General features: G+C 48.1%; 1 protein-coding gene and 1 non-coding gene across 2 annotated transcripts in view; both read left to right on the top strand.

Moving 5' to 3' along the window:
• Positions 1-16,470, top strand: part of Sult2b1 (sulfotransferase family 2B member 1) — a 48,082-nt gene that overhangs the window by 3,418 nt on the left and 28,194 nt on the right. The window lies entirely within an intron of this gene.
• Positions 43-254, top strand: LOC123455002. The gene has a single exon (XR_006633630.1). It is a non-coding gene; the product is annotated as a small nucleolar RNA U3 (small nucleolar RNA).

The following is a 16,470-nucleotide window of genomic DNA, read 5'->3' as shown; positions in this document are numbered from 1 at the left end:
CAAAGAAAAATAAAAGAAATTCTAATTTTAAAACAAGGCAGGAAGGCTATACTTTGAGGGGTCATTCCTATAATTTGTTACTAGAGAAGTTTCTCTAACTGGAAAGAACCAGAAACCACGAGGAGGAGGCGCCACGTTCCCTCCTGAGGGTGAAGCTGGCTCTTGGTGTTGCTTTGCTGTGACTGCACTTGCCAGTGACGATCGGTCCTGCTCTCCTCCCGGGAGCTGCAGGCAGAGGACGCAGTCTGAGTGGCAAAAGAAAAAGCGAGAAAAAAAAAAAGAGGCAGAAGTGGCTTGGTGGTAGGCACTTGCCCAGCATGTGTGATGCCCTAGCTCCAAACCCAGCACCAAAAAAAATCAAAAATAAGGATAAAATGGGAGTTGTAAGGGGAGGGTTGGGAGTGTAGCTTAGTGGGTAGAAAAGCTCTGGGATCCAGAATCAGTGTCACATAAATGGGGGTGTGGTGGTGCCTGTAACTCTAGTGATGGGGAAATGGAGGGAGGAGGGCTATTTTAGGCTACATAGTGAGGCTAGCCTGGGGAGCATGACTAAAAGAAAGTTGTAAGGAAAGAGATTCAGGGGTTGGCAGGACACAAAGAAGGCACAGCCAGGGTGGCAAGAAGCCCAAATCCTGTAATCTGTAAACTCACTTAACCCTTCCAGTGATCTTCGGGCTTCGAGGATCCTCAGGGAAGGCCAACACGCCCACTGAGGCCCAGAGCAGTTGAATGGATTGCCTAAGGTCACACTGCTAGCTGTCAGTGTGAAGCCTCGATGTGAACCAGGGAAACCTAACTCTCGCACACATTGGATTTGGATATGAGAAAGGTCAGAGGGGGCAGGACCTGCCCCTCATCTAGGAGGTTTGTCCAGGGCTTCACTAGGGAGTTCCCCCACCTTCACGCTTGTGGAGAAGGTCAAGGACCGAGACCTGGAGAAGCCGCTAGCTTTTTGTTTATTTGAGAGAGAGACAGAGGCAGTCAGGAAGAGGGAGGATGGGTGCACAACGCTGTAAATGAACCGCAGAACATGCGCCACTTTGTGCATCTGGCCTTGCTGGGGAATTGAACCCAGGCCATCAGGCTTTCAGGCTTTGCAGACAAGCACCTTTAATGGCTAGCCTCTCCAACCAGCCACTGACTTTTGAACTTGGGAGGGGAGAACTTGTTCTTCTCTCAGTGATTGTAGGAGCCCCTGTTGGGCATTTCTTTATTTTCCTGGTGCTGGGGATTGAATTTAGAGTCCGCACATGCTCAGTAGGGGCTCTACCTCTGAGCCCCAACCCAACCTCACTGTGGATTCTAGGCAGGAGCTCCACCTCTGAGCCATGTCCCCCAGCCCCTCACTATGGATTCTAGGCAAGAGCTGTACCTATGAGCTATGCCTACAGCCCTTTTTATTTTATGACAGGCTTTCCCTAAGTTGCCCAGGCTGGCCTTGAACTTGGAGTCCTCCTGCCTCTAGCTCCCAAATACCTGGGGTAACAAACCTACTGGGTCACTAGAGGGATTCCACAGCCTTACTAAAGGAGCTTTTTCTGAAGGAGGGCCCATCAGAAAGATGTTGCCTGGCTTGGACTTGGGCAGAGAGGAGGCACCTTGATGTGAAGTTGAGATGCTCACAGCCCACAGGGATCCCTAGAGGTCTCCTCAACCTACTGTGTGTGAGGGCAGCAGCCACGCTCCATGGGCTTGCTTGAGCACCACCAGAGGCAGAGGCTGGGGAGTGGGCACTTCCAGGCCCCATTTGGAAAACACAGGGAACCCCCGAGGAAGCCTCGAGGATGCTCTGGGAGAGAGAGTGGGACCCAATGCCCATCAAGTATGGGAACAAGAGGGGAAACCCAGGCCAACAGGACAGCCTGGACCAAAGCTCTAAGAGGAGAACAGGGCTAAAGGCCAGAGATATAAGGAATCTGCTACCTGAACTGAGGTATGATGGTACCTCATGCTGGTCATGGCTGTGACCCGGGGACAGACAAGGTCTTCTGGAGCTGCAGCATCTGGGATGTGGGCAATGCTAGGGGAGAAGTCAGAAACCCACACTTGGCAAAGGGAAGGTTCATTTCTTTGGTTTTTTTTGGGGGGGTTATTTGGTTGAGTTTATATTTTGTTTTTTCAAGGTAGGGTCTCCCTCTAGTCCAGGCTGACCTGGAATTCTTGACCTCGCAGTGGGTTCTTTCTCAGCCTCCCAAGGACTGGGATTGAAAGCATGTGCTACCATGCCCGGCTTACTTTTACTTTTTAAAAAAATATTTTTTATTTTTATTTATTTATTTAAGAGAGCAAGACAGAGAGAGAGGATGGGCACACCAGGACCTCTAGCCACTGCAAATGAACTCCAGACACAAGCTCCACTTTGTGCATCTGGCTTATGTGGGTCCTGGGGAATCAAGCTTTGATCCTTTGGCTCTGCAAGCAAGCGCCTCAACCACTAAGCCATCTCTCTAGCCCAGTTTTAATTTTTTAAATTTTATTTTTACTTATTTAATTGAGAGAGAGAGAGACAGAGATAATGGGCATGCCAGGGCCCCGAGACACTGCAAACAAACTCCTGATGCATGTGCCACCACATGCATCTGGCTTACATGTGCTCTGGGGGAGTTGAATCTGGGTCCTTAGGCTTTGCAGGCAAGTGCCTTAACCATCTCTCCAGCCCCCTAATTTTATTATTATTGTTGTTGTTATTGTTGTTTGTTTTTTTGACATGGAGTCTCACTCTATCCTAGGCTGACCTGGATTTCACTATGTAGTCTCAGGGTGGCTTCGAATTTATGGTGATCCTCCTACCTCTACTTCCTAAGTGCTGGGATTAAAGGTGTGTGCCACCATGCCTGGCCCCTTAGTTTTAGTTTTTTGATACAGGGGCTCACTCTAGACCCCAAGCTAGCCTTGAACTCAGAGCAAACTTCCTACCTCAGACTCTCAAGTGCTGGGATTACAGAAGTGAGCTACCATTTGCACCTTGTTGGTATTGTTTTGTTTCTTTTTCCCTTCTCTACCTCCCAGTGAACCCTCCTGAGCCAGGAACTCAGGTGTTAGAAAAGGTGGAGAAAGACAGTAATTAATATGTCCCCAGCACACACCTAAGCCAGGCCTGCTCAGAGAGCCTTGCACAGAGGTGGGCTTCATCCACACATTCCCACTTCACAGATGGGAAAACTGAAGCCAGAGACCATGCACCCCACTCCCGTGAATCCCCCCTTTTTTTTAAGTGTGACAGAGACAGGGAGAGACACACACAGAGAGAATTGATGCCTCAGGGCCCCCCGTCGTTGCAATCAAATTTCAGACACTTGCACCATCTAGTGGGCATGTGCGACTTTGTGCTTGCCTCACCTTTGTGTGTCTGGCTAACGTGGGATCTGGAGAGTCGAACATGGGTCCTTGGGATTTTGCAGGCAAGTGTCATAACCGCTGAGCCATCTCTCCAGACTGAACCCTCTCTCTTTTATGGGTTGCTGGGAATGGAATCTCGGGCTCTGTGCACGCTACTACTTTGGAGTCACACATCAGTCTCCAGCAGTGTGGATTTAGGCAGACGCTTTACTGCTGAGTTAAGCCCCCAAAGCTGCCAATACTCTTCTCTTAGCCCCCATGCAGAGAAAAGAGTAAATGGTGGCTTTCAGCCCCAGGTAGAAGAAATATCCTGTAGGCCATTGCTCCTCCTGGGCACTTTCCACCCACTGTGGCATCGATGAGAATACCCTGCTCCGCAGAGACACAATATGAAGCCCAGGTAAACATGTTGTAGTTGTCACAATTTTTTTGGTTTGTTTTTGTTTTTCAGGATAGGGTCTTGCTCTAGTCCAGGCTGACCAGGAATTCACTATGCAGTCTCAGAGTAGCCTTGAACTCACGGTGATCCTCCTATTTCTGCCTCCCAAGTGCTGGGACTAAAGGTGTGTGCCACCATGCCTGGCCACAATTTTGTTTTAAGGAATGAGGCTAGAGAGAAGGCTCAGCAGTTAAAGGTGCTGGCTTGCAAAGCCTGATGGCCTGGTTTCTACTCCCCAATACCCATATAAAGCCAGATGCACAAAGTTGCATGTGCATCTGGAATTTGTTTGCTGTGGCAAGAGGTTCTGACATGCCCATTCATTCATTCATTCTCTCTCTCTCTCTTTCCTTGCAAGTAAATAAACATTTTTTTTTTAAGTAAGAAAACAACAGGCTGGAGAGATGGCTCAAGTGGTTAAGGTGCTTTCCTGTAAAGCATAAAGACCGAGTTTGATTCCCAGTACTCATGTAACACCAGATATACAAGGTGGCATGTGCATCTGGAGTTCATTTGCAGTGGCTAGAGGCCCTGGCAGGCCCATTCTCTGTCTTTCTCTCAATCTTTCTCAAAATAAAATAAATAAATGAAAAAAATATATACATATAAGAAAACCAGGTATTGTGGCATAAACTTGTAATCCCAGAACCTGGAAGGCAGAGGCAGAAGGATCAGGAGTTCAAGGTCATCCTGAACTGCATAGTAAATTGGAGGTGGGCCTAGACTTTGAAGACAGGCAGTCTCAAAAAAAAAAAAAAAAATCAGTAGGACATTTTCCTTCTTTCCCACACTAAGCTTTCAGCCCACAGTGTGTCTCTCCATCGGCTGACGACTCTCCTGGAGAGATTCCATTCACACTCAGAACTCATCAATGTCATGGCTGAAGAATCGGCTCGAGGCCCCCCTCAAAGCTCCCAGCCACTTTACAGAGCTTCCCACCATCAGTATTGGACTTTAAATCAGAAATGGATGAGGTAAACTCACCACCTCCATCCCCACCCCTGAGACTACATTTTGAGCCCTCAGTAGCCACATGTGGCTGGTGGTAGCTGGATCAGACAGCTGGCCACTCTCTATCCACATGGGTCTGTCTCATGAAAGGGCAGGAGAGGTATGTAGTAGGGACTTAATAAGGGAGAGAGAGATAAAGAGAGAGAAAGAAGAAAATGTCAGAGAGGTGGGAAGAGCCGTAGGCTGGAGGCTACAAGGCCTGGTGTGGTGGAGCGTGGAGCATTTAGGGAACAGGCTGAACCTGACAGAGCAACAGTCCCCACAGAGAGATGGCTGGCCTCAGGGGTCAGAGCTGGGGCCTGGAACCAAATGTGAGTCTCCAATAGGTACACATGGGTGATACACTGTGTGTCTTGCAGCCTTAGTGGCCCCTCTTTAAAGCAGACCTATGAGTGACATGTTAGCCACATGTGAATTAGCACCTGTGGCATCACCTACTTGCAGGACAGAACAACTTCCTTTTTGTTTAGTTTTTGTTGTTATTGGTTTTTTTTGTTTGTTTGTTTGTTTTTCTGAGATGGGGTCTTGCTCTAGCCCAAGCTGACCTGAAATTCACTTTGTAGTCTCAGGCTGGTCTTGAACTCAAGGGGGTTTTCCTACCTCTGTAACCCAGAGTGCTGGAATTGAAGGCATGTGCCACCATGCCTGGCCTTGAAAGACTTTGAAAAAAAATTCTTTTTTTAATTTTTTAAAATGTTTATTTGCTTATTTATTTATTAGAGACAGAGAGAGGGAGAGAGGAAGAATGGGTGCACCAGGGCCTCTAGCCACTGCAAACGAACTCCAGACACATGTGCCACCTTGTGCATCTGGCTTAGTGGGTCCTGGGGAATTAAACCTGGGTCTTTAGACTTCAGAAGTAAGAGGCAAGTGCTTAACACTATGCATCTCTCCAGCCCCCCTATTTTAATTTGTTATATTTTATTTATTTGTTTGAGAGAGAGGAGAGAATGGATGTGCCAGGGCCTCTAGCCACTGCATACGAACTCCATACACATGCACCACCTTGAGCATCTGGCTTACTAGAGTACTGGGAAATTGAACTTGGGTTCTTAGGCTTCCTAGGCAAGTGCTTTAACCGCTAAGCCATCTCTCCACCCCATTGAAGGGCTTTTTCATAGCAGTAGTTTATGTCTAGTAAATGTCACAATGATAAAGCATGCCAGCTTCGAGAATCCTAGCACACTGCAAACGTGTCCTTAGAAATGGCAGGGAGCCTATGTTTTCATTCCTTGCCTTTGGCTTTGGTCCCTGTTAAACAGTATGCATTTCACTGGGCATGCTATCAGGGTCATCTGCATACCCTACACAATGCATTTGTCCACCCCACAAATAAAATGAGGTGCTTCCCTCCATTGCTCTCTGGTCCTTTAAGTTGTAACACAATGGGGTTGAGGGGTACAATTTCTCTTCCCTTCTGGATCTGCCACTAGTGGGGAACATAAGATTTAAACAAGGGAATAGGGCTGGAGAGATGGCTTAGGGTTTAAGGTGCTTGCTTGCGAAGCCTAAGGACTCATGTTTGACTCTCCAGGTCCCACGTAAGCCAGACATACAAAGTGACGCAAGTGTGCAAGGTCGCACATGTGCATAAGGAGGTGCACACATCTGGAGTTTGATTACAGTGGCTGGAGGCCCTGGCATGCCAGTTCTCTCTCTCTCTTGCTTTCTTTTTTTTTTTTTTTTTTTTTTTTTTTTAGGCCAGCCTGAGCCGGGCAGGTGCTGCAAGCCTTTTTTTTTTTTTTTTTTTAATTTATTTATTTGAGAGCGACAGATACAGACAGAAAGACAGATAGAGGGAGAGAGAGAGAATGGGCGTGCCAGGGCTTCCAGCCTCTGCAAACGAACTCCAGACGCGTGCGCCCCCTTGTGCATCTGGCTAACGTGGGACCTGGGGAACCGAGCCTCGAACCGGGGTCCTTAGGCTTCACAGGCAAGCGCTTAACCGCTAAGCCATCTCTCCAGCCCCTCTCTTGCTTCCTTGCATTAAAAAGAAGGCTAGCCTGTTGGGCTTGCCTCAAAAAAATAAATAAACAAGGGAGTAGACAAAGAAAATAGCTACTAAATATTAAAGTGGCACAAAAAAAAAGGGCTGGAGAAATGGCTTAGAAGTTAAGGTGTTTGCCTACAAAACCAAGGGACCTCGGTTCAATTTCCCAGGACCCACGTAAGCCAGATGCACAAGGGGGCACATGCATCTGGAGTTCGTTTGCAGTGACTGGATGCCCTGACGCGCCCATTCTTTCTCTCTCTCCTTGCCACTTCTGTGTCTCTCTCTTTCAAGTTAATAAATAAAACTAAAATATTTTTTTAAAGGGCTGGAGAGATGGCTTAGCTGTTAAGGGACTTATCTGCAAAGCCTAAGGGCCCAGGTTTGACTCCCCAGAACCCACTTAAGCCAGACACACAAGGTGAGGCATGCACACAAGGTGACATGTGCGTCTGGAGTTCAATTGCACTGGTTAGGGGCCCTGGTGCACCAATCTGCTCTCTTTCTCTCTCATAAGAAATAACTTTCAAAAAAGGGCTGTGGTGTTGGCCCTGGCTCAATTCCCCAGTACCCTTCTAAAGCCAGATGCACAAAGTGGCCCATGTGTCTGGAGATCGCTGGCAGGGGCTAGAGACCTTGTCATGCTCCTTCTCATAATAAGTAAATCAATAGAATATTTTTTTTTTTAAATGGAAGAAACCAGCCAGGTGTGGTGGCACATATCTTTAATTCCAGCACTTGGGAGGCAGAGGTAGAAGGACAGCTATGAGTTCAGGGCTAGCCAGAAACTACATAGTGAATTCTAGGCCAGCCTGGGCTAAAGTGAGACCCTTCCTCAGAAAACAAAACAAAGTGGCAATGTCCTCTTCCATAGGTGCCACAAGTGCCTATCCTATATCCTGTCACCTCCCATGCCTCCTCCCTTTTCTCCCTCTTCTTCCTAATTTTTCTCCTCTTTCCTTTCCTCCTCTCCCTCCTTTTCCTCCACCCCCTCCTCTCCATCCTCCTAATCTCCTTCTTTTGTTTTGAGATAGACTCTTGCTATGTAGCCCAAACTGGCCTCAGACTTACAATCCTCCTGCCTGAGCCTCCCATTTCTCGTCTCCCTCTGGTATCCACCATGACATTATTTGGTGCTGCAAGGATTTCTGCTGTTCCCTCTCACTCCTGGGCTCCTGTCCATGGGATGGATTAATGGGCTTGCTGTCCCTCTGGCAAAGAAGTCTGAAACTCACCAGTCGCGGTGACGCACACCTTTAATCCTAGGACTCGGGAGGCAGAGGTAGGAGGATCGCCATGAGTTTGAGGCCAGTCTGGGACTACAGAGAGAATTCCAGTTTAGTTTGGGCCAGCGTGAGATCCTATCTTGATGAAAAAAGAAGTCTGAAGCTCTCTTAGAGGCCCAGGGAGAAGACTCAGGGTTGACACATCCCAGTAGGGTGGTGCTGTGGGTGGGGAGTGACTGGCCAGCTTGACATCTCATTCTAATAATAGGTTTTAAGCATTTATCTGAATGAGGCTCTTAAACACAGAGTCAGGGGCTGGGGAGAAGGCTCAGGGGTGAAGTGCGTGCCTCGTAAGCACTGGGATCTGAGTTCCTTCCCCAGCACTCACATAAAATGTTGGGCATGGCAGCACTTGCCTGTAATCCCAACACTGGGGAGGCGGAGACAGGAGGATTCCTGGATCTCTGGCCAGCTGGTCTTGCCAACTATTGGTGAGCTCTAGGCTGAGAGATCCTGTCTCAAAAAGAGGTGGTTGGGGGCTGGAGAGATGGCTTAGCGGTTAAGGCACTTGCCTGTGAATCCTAAGAACCCAGGTTTGATTTCCAAGTACACACATAGGCCAGATACACATGGTGGCACATGCATCTGGAGTTTGTTTGCAGTGGCTAGAGGCCCTGGCACATCCATTCTCTCTCTTTCTCTCCCTCTCTCAAATAAATAAATAATTTAAAATTGTTTAAATGAGGGCTTGAAAGATGGTTTAGTGGTTAAAGCATTTGCCTATGAAGCCAAATGAACCCAGGTTCAATTCCCCAGGACCCACATAAGCCAGATGCACAAGCTGGCGCATGCATCTGGAGTCCGTTTGCAGTGACTAGAGGCCTTAGTGTGTCTATTCTCTCTCTCTCTCTCTCTCTCTCTTTCTATCGGCTCCTCTCTCTCAAATAAATAAATTAATTTTAAAAAAAATCTCAGCGGGTGGAGGGTTGGCTTAGTGGTTAAGGCGCATGCCTGCAAAGCCAAAGGACCCAAGTTTGATTCCCCAGGACTCACGTAATCCATATGCACGCATGCATCTGGAGTTTGTTTGCAGTGGCTGAAGGCCCTGGCATGCCTATTCTCTTTCTCTCTCTCTCTATCACCTATTTATTTGTCTATCTCTATCTGTTCGCTCCTCTCTCTTGCTCAAATAAACCAAATAAAATATTTTTTAAAAATTTCAGCTGGGTGTGGCAGCACATGCCTTTAGTCCCAGCACTCAAGAGGCAGAGGTAGGAGTTCAAGGCCACCCTGAGACTACATAGTGAATTCCAGGTCAGCCTGGGCTAGAGCGAGACCATACCTCAAAAAAAAAAAAAAAAAAGGCTGGAGAGATGGCTTAGCGGTTAAGCACTTGCCTGTGAAGCCTAATGACCCTGGTTTGAGGCTCGATTTCCCAGGACCCACGTTAGCCAGATGTACAAGGGGCACATGCATCTGGAGTTTGTTTTCAGTGGCTGGAGGCCCTGGTGTGCCCATTCTCTCCCTCTCTCTCTCTCTCTCTCTCTCTCTCTCTCTCTCTCTCTTTCTCCTCTCTCCCCCTCTTTCTCTGTCTGTCGCTCTCAAATAAATAAAAATAAACAAAAAAATCCAGAACCAGGCATGTTGGTGCACACCTTTAATCCCAGCACTCAGGAGGCAGAGGTAGGAGGATCATCATGATTTCAAGGCCACCCAGAGACTACATAGTGAATTCCAGGTCAGTCTGAAATATATATGTGGTCTGGAGAGACGGCTTAGCCATTGAGGCACTTGCCTGCAAAGCCTAACCACCCAGGCTTGATTCCCCAGGATCCACGTAAGTCAGATGCACAAAGCGGCACATGCATCTGGAGTTCATTTGCAGTGGCTAGAGGCCCTGGTGCAACCATTCTCTCCCTCTCCCTCTCCTTGCAAATAAATAAATTATATATGGGCAAAGCAACTGAGTATGACACCTGTCATTAACCTCTGGCCTCCATGTGTACATGCACACATACATGCACATTATAAATCAGCCTATTGGGGAAGGTGTGCTTTATGGGCTGTGAGGCGGGCGTAGACTTGGGTGACCCTGCAGTTGGATCCAGACAGGCTCTGTCTCACCCACAGCTCCACCAAACAGCCCAGCCTTCTTAGTCTGTCCTTTGTCCTCTGTCGCTCTGAGAATGTTGCTGTTTGCTTCCTGCCATTGCCTTAAGCAATGGCCTCACTTTGTGTGGCTAACTCTATGACCAGTCACCATCTGTGGGTAATGTACGAATGGGTTTCCCTGGGGTGAGAGTGTTTTCCTGCCTCTCTGTCTCTCAGAGCCACCATCCTTGGCTTGTGTTCCCCACCATAGTGCCACAGTGACACTTTCCTGTCTCTTCCCCTTAGTATTGCCTGCTACCTTCTGTCAGCTCTGATTAAAAAAAAAAGTAGGGCCAGGAGTGATGGCGCACACCTTTAATCCAAACACTCTGGAGGCAGAGGTAGGAGGATTGCTATGAGTTCAAGACCACCCTGAGACAACATAGTGAATACCAGGTCAGCTTGGGCTACAGCAATACTATACCTTGAAAAAACAAAATAAAATTAAATAAATAAAGAGAAAGAAAAAATGTTTCAAGGTAGGGTCTCACTCTAGACCAAGCTGACCTGGAATTCACTATGTAGTCTTAGGGTGGTCTCGAACTCACGGCAATCTTCCTACCTCTCCCTCCTGAGTTCTGGGGTTAAAGGCATGTGCCACCACACCTGGCTCAAAAAATATTTTTAAAGATATTTTATTTGGGCTGGAGAGATGGCTTAGCAGTTAAGCGCTTGCCTGTGAAGCCTAAGGACCCCGGTTCGAGGCTCGGTTCCCCAGGTCCCACGTTAGCCAGATGCACAAAGAGGCACACGCATCTGGAGTTCGTTTGCAGAGGCTGGAAGCCCTGGTGCGCCCATTCTCTCTCTCTCCCTCTATCTGTCTTTCTGTCTGTATCTGTCGCTCTCAAATAAATAAAGAAATAAAAAGCAACTGATGGGAGAAAAGTTTTTAATATATATATATATATATATATTTATTTATTTATTTTGGAAAGATAAACCAAGAAAGAGGAAGAGAGAGAGAATGGGTGCACCAGGGCCTCTAGCTGCTGCAAACTCTAGACACATGCACCACCTTGTGCATCTGGCTTACGTAGGTCCTGGGGAATCGAACCTAGGTCCTTTGGCTTTGCAGGCAAGTGCCTTAACCACTAAGCCATCTCTCCAGCCCTCAAAAAAATTTGTATTTATTTACTTGGAAGCATTGTGTGGGAGTGGGGGGATGTGCATGCACATATACATGTGCACAAGAAAGAGAGAGACTGGGCCTACCAAGGCCTCTTACTACTGCAAATGAATTCAGATATATGTTCTTGGTAGGGTCTTGCTGTAGGTCAGGCTGACCTGCAATTCTCTATGTAGTCTTGGGCTGGCCTCAAACTCACAGTGATCTTCCTACCTCTGCCACCGAGGGTGCTGGAATTAAAGGCGTGAACCACCACACCTGGATTCCTCTGACATTTCTAAGGACCTTCCTGAAGACAATTCCCCCCAATATACCAGAGTTACATCCTCATCTTGAGGTCCCTGGCATGACAATTCCACCAAGCAATAGAGCAGTTTCCAAGCTATGGGGACACAACTGCCTTAGGGAGCCATGATTCAGCCAGCCAGTCACAGACATGCAATGACGTGACCCTTTATCTACCCAGCTTGGTGTCTGGGCCTCATATGACACCCACTCATATCAGTTGGTCAGTCTTGTCACGGTGCCTGCTGTGGATAGGCTGTTGGTAGGTTGTGGACCTGGTGAAGAACAATGGGGCTGTCCTTGTGTGGGACAACTTTGGATACAGTGGATATGTATATGCATGGATTTGCGTGAACTTGGATAAACACCCAGGAGGGAGAAAGACTTCCTTCCAAGTTGTTTTTACTATCATGACACTTATATGGAGGAATGTTAGTTATAATATAATAGCAATCACCGTGGGAGTTAGCTGACGGTGGGGCAGACGCATGGTGGTGATGGAGCACCCAAGGTCCAATCTGTGGGTTCAAACCAGCTCTGCTCTTCATAGTGTGTGACATTACCCAAGAGGTTTTGCCTCTGCTCCCATGTACCATGTAAGGCAGGGATTGTCACAAACCTTGTGATGTTGCAGAGTTAGGTTTGTACGTAGGTGCTATACAAGGAAACTTCTTTCTTTCTTTTTGGTTTTTCGAGGTAGGGTTTCACTCTAGCCCAGGCTGACCTGGAACTCACTATGTAGTCTCAGGGTGGCCTCAAACTCATGACGTTTCTCCTACCTCTGCCTCCCAAGTGCTGGGATTAAAGACCACCACGCTTGGCTCCAAAGAAACTAATTTCTTTAGCAAATTATTATTTTTTAAAAAAATATTTTAGTTTTATTCATTTATTTGAGAGAGGGAGAATGGGCACACCAGGAACTCCAGCCACTGAGAATGAGCTCCAGACACAAGCATCACCTTGTGCATCTGGCTTACGTGGGTACTGGGGAATTGAACCTGGGTCCTTAGGCTTCATAGGCAAGTGCCTTAACTGCTGAGCCATCCTTCCAGCCCCACCTTAAAAATTTTTATTTTAATGCAAGAGAGCTAAAGTGAGAGAGAGAGAGAGAGAATTGGTGGGCCAGGGCCTTCATCTACTTTAATCAAACTCCAAATGCGTGCACCACCTAGTGTGCATGTGTGACCTTTTGCACAAGTGACACCTTACATCTGGTTTACGTGGAACCTGGAGAGTTGAACCTGGGTCATTAGGCTTGGCAGACAAGTGCCTTAACCACTAAGCTATCTCTCGAGCCCTTAAAATATTTTTTTAAAATTATTAAGGAGAGGCAGAGAATTGGTGTGCTAGGGCCTGTGTGCCACCTTGTGCGTCTGGCTTATGTGGGACTTGGAGAGTTGAACATGCGTCCTTAGGCTTCACAGGCAAGCCCTAAACCATCTCTCCAGCCCAAGTAATTTTTTTTTTTTTTTGAGGTAGGGTTTCACTCTAGCCCAGGCTGACCTGGAATTCACTCTGTACTCTCAGAATGGCCTCAAACTCATGGCAATCCTCCTACCTCTGCCTCCCGAGTGCTGGGATTAAAGGCGTGCGCCACCATGCCCAGTTCCAAATAATTTTTATTTTATTCATTTTTTTTTTATTTAAGAGAAATAGAAAGAGGCAGAGAGAGAAAGAGAGAGAATGGGCATGTCAGGGCCTCCTGCCACTGTAAACAAATTCCAGAGCATGTGCCACCTTGTGCCTCTGGCTTACATGGTTCCTGGGGAATCAAACCTGGGTCCTTAGATTTCACAGGCAAGCGTCTTAACCGCTAAGCCATTTCTCCAACTTTTCTTTTTCCTTTGAGATAGGCCGGAGTTCACCAAGTAGGCTCGACTACCTGACAGGAGTTCCAGGGATCCTCTTCCCTCCACCTCTTCAGCCCTGAGATCACAAACACACACAACCGCACCCAGCCTTTTCGTGGCAACTAGGGATCTGCACTCAGGCCCCTGTGCTTGTATAGCAAGCATTTTACCCACTGAATTATCTCCCCAGCCCGCAAATCCTAAGCTTTTTGAGAGGCAGCATGACACCACAGATGGAAAGCTCCATGCTTTTCTTTATGGAATGAACCAGAGTCAAAATCCAGCACACGGAAAATACTGCATGCACTCATCTCTGGGCTTGTGTGAACTGGAGTTCAGATGATGGTCGCTTCCCAGAGGCATCTCATGATGTAGGTAGAGACATTCCAAAATATGAAAACCTCAGAGCCCAAAGCACATCTGGATGAGATGCCGACGCGGTAGTGTGTGAACTGAGGGGATTTAAAAGATCACGAGTGTGTGGGGGAAGCTGAGCTGTCTAGGGGATGAGTGGTCCGTTGTGAGCAGGGTGTCCTCACAGAGGGTGGGTGACATCAAGACAAAAGCTTGAAACAGGGGAGGGAAGAGGCAGGGACTGAATGGAAGACAAAGGAATGGCTGGTTCAGAGGCCCTGTGGCAGGGCTGCTTCTGAGTGTGGGAGGAAGAATGTGGAGGGCCAGCGCCAGGGAGATGCCTTGTGGATCCTGGTGTGGTCATGGATTCTGACGTGAATGAGACAAAGACCTGGAGAGTTTGGGCCTTGGAGAGGCCAATGGGCCTGGTGGGATCCTCCCTAGCTTGTGGGAAGAACCAACTCTGGGGGCTGGAGTGGAGGCAGGGTCATGGTAAGTCCAGGCAACAGGTGAAGGCAGCTTTCCTTCCTACTCTCCTTCTCCAACATGGAAACCTAGGCACAGAGACATCAGGCTGTATATTTAATGTCACATCAGCTAGTTGGTGAAGCAGTTTGTCCAGGTTGAGCACGTCTTCTTTTCTTCAGTGCAAGGGCTAGGCTGGCTGTCCTGCAATGAGTGAGCCCCTGTCACCAGGAGATGTAAAGTGGGTGCACACTTATTGGGTGTCCAGATGTTAGGGATGAAAACTGAAGTTGGACGTGGTGGTACATGCCTTTAATCCCAGCATTCAGGAGGATAAGGATATTGCTATGAGTTCCAGATCAGCCTGAGACTACCTAGTGAATTCCAGGTCAGCCTGGGCTAGAACGAGACCCTACCTTGAAAAAACAAAATAAATAAAAATAGAAGGAATGAAAAGTGACGAATTGGCAGCATGGCACGCAAGGGAGGCTGCTCTCTGACCTGGAGAGGTGTATTAGTTCCCTGGACTCTGGAGAAGTCCACGAGGTTCTGGGCTTCCCTGGAGCTAGAAGGAAAGAGGCTGTGTGGCTCCTGAGGCAAGTGGGATCCTGGACAAGAAAGTTTGCATTTCCGGGGTAACATGTGACTTGCTGGGTCTGGATAGTGGGAAGGCAGACAAAGGCATTTCAGGGGCAAACACCATGTGTGAGGCCTCAGAAGTATAAAATGCTCGATATTAAGAAATTGAGAGATGGCTTAGCAGTTAAGGTGCTTGCCTGTAAAGCCAAAGGACCCAGGTTTGATTTCCCAGGACCCACATAAGCCAGATGCACAGTGGCACATGCATCTGGAGTTGTTTTGCAGCAGCTGGAGAATCTAGTGCATCCATTCTCTCTCTCTCTCTCTCTCTCTCTCTTTCTCTCTCTCTCTCTCGCTTGCTCGCTCGCTTGCTCGCTCTGTTTGACTCTAGTTGCAAATAAATAAATATATATATATTTTATAAAAGAACATGAGAAGCCGGGCGTGGTGGTGCATGCCTTTAATCCCAGCACTCAGGAGGCAGAGGTAGGAGGATCGCCATGAGTTGGAGGGCATCCTGAGATACATAGTGAATTCCAGGTCAGCCTGAGCCAGAGTGAGATCCTACCTCAAAAAACTAAAAAAAAAAAAAAAAAAAAACTAAAAAAAAAAAAAAAGACCGTGAGAGAACTATGACTAGGAGGGGGAGAGAAAGATACAGGCGAATCCAGACTATGCAAGGAGCTGGAACTATGCCCTAAGTGGACAAGGAGCCCTTAGAGAGACTGGAGAAGGGAGAGACCCGAGGAGGTCAGAGCTGGGCAAGAAAGTGAGGAGGCGGGGCCTAGAGGGCCTGCGGAGGGGTCCTCAGGGTGCTCTGGGGGCTGAGTCCCACATCCTGGGGTCCCAGCTGGCTTGTGACCTCCCTGGCTGGTGGCAGGTCCTGAGCCCCGCCCATCACTCAACATAGCTCTGCCAGTGTCCCACCGGTCTCCAGCTTTGCAGCCTGCATTCCTGTGCTCAAATGGAGCGATAGCCCCTGGACGTGATTTGTGGGAACAAATTGGGCCCATGACCCAGTGAGAGGGCAGATGGTCCCCAAGGCCAGATCTGATTTGCAAGATGAGGAGAGGGCACACAAGGAGGTTGGATCACATTCCTGGCTACTCCCCCGCCCCAGGAGGACAGATGTTGGATGTGTTGGCTGGTGTCCCTTCCCCAGGAGGACTGGTGTCGGGTGTGCTTGGCATCTGCCTCTTCCCAGGACTGGCGTTCAGTGTGCTGGTTGGTTAACCGCCTCCCCGCTCCCCCACAACTGGTGTTGGGTGTCCTAGCTGGTGGGCGGGCCTTGAGAAATGAGCCACCTACAGGACTGAGTGGCCATGGCCGCCTGGGGTCAACACCCTACTCAGCCTCACTTATTCACATTCCTTTGCTCATTCATTTATTAGCATTTGTTCATGGGAAACTCATTTTCTATTCATCCTCTCATTGATTTTATCTCATTGTCACTCATTCTCCTACACATTCATTCTTTTACTCATTTACTCACGCTCTTCTTTCACACAATCATCATCTTTCTCATTCTTTCTTTCTCTCTCTCTTCTGTTTTTTTCCAGGTAGGGTCTCACTCTAGCTCAGGCTGACCTGGAATTCACTATGCAGTCTTGGGGTGGCCTTGAACTCGTGGCGATCCTCCTACTTCTGCCTCCCGA

This window comes from Jaculus jaculus, chromosome 14 (assembly GCF_020740685.1).
Source record: "Jaculus jaculus isolate mJacJac1 chromosome 14, mJacJac1.mat.Y.cur, whole genome shotgun sequence".
NCBI classification, from domain to species: Eukaryota; Metazoa; Chordata; class Mammalia; order Rodentia; family Dipodidae; genus Jaculus; species Jaculus jaculus.
Note: the sequence above shows the minus strand (reverse complement) of the source record. Positions and strands in the feature narration are given on the sequence as shown.